Source organism: Echinops telfairi, unplaced genomic scaffold, assembly GCF_000313985.2.
Source record: "Echinops telfairi isolate 266 unplaced genomic scaffold, ASM31398v2 ScPeMD7_7473;HRSCAF=8511, whole genome shotgun sequence".
NCBI lineage: Eukaryota > Metazoa > Chordata > Mammalia > Afrosoricida > Tenrecidae > Echinops > Echinops telfairi.
In genome coordinates this window covers 7,680,278-7,682,543 of record NW_022111377.1, presented here as the reverse complement: position 1 = coordinate 7,682,543, position 2,266 = coordinate 7,680,278, and the positions used below count along the sequence as shown (strand labels likewise).

The following is a 2,266-nucleotide window of genomic DNA, read 5'->3' as shown; positions in this document are numbered from 1 at the left end:
AGAGTGCCTCAAGTCAGAAGGCACTCTAAATATGGCTGAGGAAGAGCTGCTATCTCAAATAGAGTTGACTGTGATGTTGTGAATGGAGAAAGGCCTTCAGGAGTAAGCCTTCAGGACCTTCATCTGCTGCTGGGACATGAAACCAAATGAGAACAAACCACTGCAAACAATAATAAATAATTGGAACTTAGAATGTACCAAGTGTGAATCTAGGAAAATGGGAAGTTTTCAAAAATGAAATGGAATGCATTAAGATTGATATTCTAAGCGTTAGTGAGCTGAAATGGACTGGAATTGCCCTATTGAATCAAAAGATCACAGTTTACTATGCTGGGAGTGACAGATTCCAGGGGAATGGAGTCGAGTTCATCTTCAAACTGGACATTTAAAGATCAAACTTGAAGTATAATGCTATCTGTGACCGGATAATATCTGCCCACATTCAAGGAAATCCAATCACTACAATTATTATTTAATTTTACTCATCAAGGTAGTGATGTAGAAATTGTAGAATTCTACCAATGTCTTCAGTTGTAAATTGATCGAACATGAAATCAAGATGTCCTGATAGTTATTGGTGACGATATTTGGAAACAAACAAGGAGTGATAGTTGCAAAATATGGTCTTGGAGACAGAAATTATGCTGGAGACCTCATGATAGAATTTTTTAAGACCAACAACTTCTTCATTACAAATACCTTTTTTCAACACATAAAGGGCAACCATACACATGTACTTCTCCATACAGAATACATACAAATAAATTAACTACATCTGTGAGAAAAGATGACAAAGAAGCTCAGTATCAGTAGGCCAGGGGTCAGGGACCAGGGACAATCAGGCGGGGGACAACTATGAAACATATCATTAATTGCTCATATGTAAGCTCAGCAACCTGAGCTTGGAGAAAATTTTTAAAAGTCCATGAGAGTCAAAATAGGACCTTGAGTATTTTTTACCTGAATTTCAAGAACATTTCAAGAACAGATGTGATGCACTGACCTTTAATGACAGAAGACCTGGTGAGGAGATTAAGAACATCATTCATAAAGCAAGTAAAAGGTCACTAAAAGAAAAAAAACGATCAAAGTAGATGTCAGAAGAGACCCTAAAAACTTGCTTTTAATCAGAGTAGCTAAGACACATAGAATAATTGATGACGTAAACAAGCTGAACCAGAAGTTTCAAAGGGCAGCTCGAGAAGAAAAGTAAAATGTCATAATGGTGTGTGCAGAGACTGAGAGTAAGAAAACCCACAAGGAAGAACATGCCCAGCAGATCGGAAACTGAAAGAACTTAAGAGAAAATTAAGCCTCGAGTTGCAATATTGAAAGCTTTCATGGGCAAAATATTGAATAATGCAGGAAGCATCAAAAGAAGGTGGAAAAAATACATGGAGTCACTGCACCCAATAGAACTAGTTGACATTCCACCATGTCAGGAGGTAGCATCTGGCCAAGAACCAATCATAATGAAGGAAGATATTCAAGCTGCACTGAAGGCATTCGCCAAACACAAGGCTCTGGGAATCAATGAAAAACCACTTAAAATGTTTCAACATGCTGATGAAGCACTGGAAGTACTTACTCATCTATGCCAGGAAATTTGCAAGACAGTTACTTGGCCAACTGATTGCAAGAGATCCATATTTGTACATATACCAAAGAAAGGGGATCCAACAGAATGCTTAAATTATAGAACAATATCATGGATATCACATGCAAGTAAAATTTTGCTAAAGGTCACCCAACAGTGGTTGTAATAGGATATTTACAGGCAGCTGGCCAGATGGAACCAGTGGGAGTGGAACCAGGGATATCATTGCTGATGTCAGATGAAGCTTGTCTGGGAGAGGAGAATACCAGAAAGCTGTTTGTGTTCTATTGACTATGCGAAGGCATTCAACTATGGATAACTACGGATAGCTTTGAGAAGCACGACAATTCCAACACTTCATTGCGTTCATTCGGAATGTGTAAATGGATGAACAGGAAGCTGCGTGAATGGAACAAGGCAATATTACATGCCTTAAAATCAGCAAAAGGGGGATCCTGGGAAGATGGCCGCCAGATAGGTAGCTCACGCCCGGAGCTCCGAGGAGATCGGTGAGTGGGGAGAGTTGTGGGTGGAGCAGGGGTACCAAATTTGTCGGTTCAATTCCCAAGACCACTCGGAGCATCTCTCGGACCCAGAGGTGACCTCCCATCCATAGCTAGGGCTCCGCACGGACACCTGTGGTCTCAGGTGCGGCACTCCATGCGCCCG

At 40.6% G+C, this 2,266-nt stretch overlaps 1 protein-coding gene across 1 annotated transcript in view; it reads right to left on the bottom strand.

The window, feature by feature from the left end:
* Positions 1–2,266, bottom strand: part of PRKCQ (protein kinase C theta) — a 116,229-nt gene that overhangs the window by 56,890 nt on the left and 57,073 nt on the right. The gene's annotated exons all lie outside the window — the stretch shown is intronic.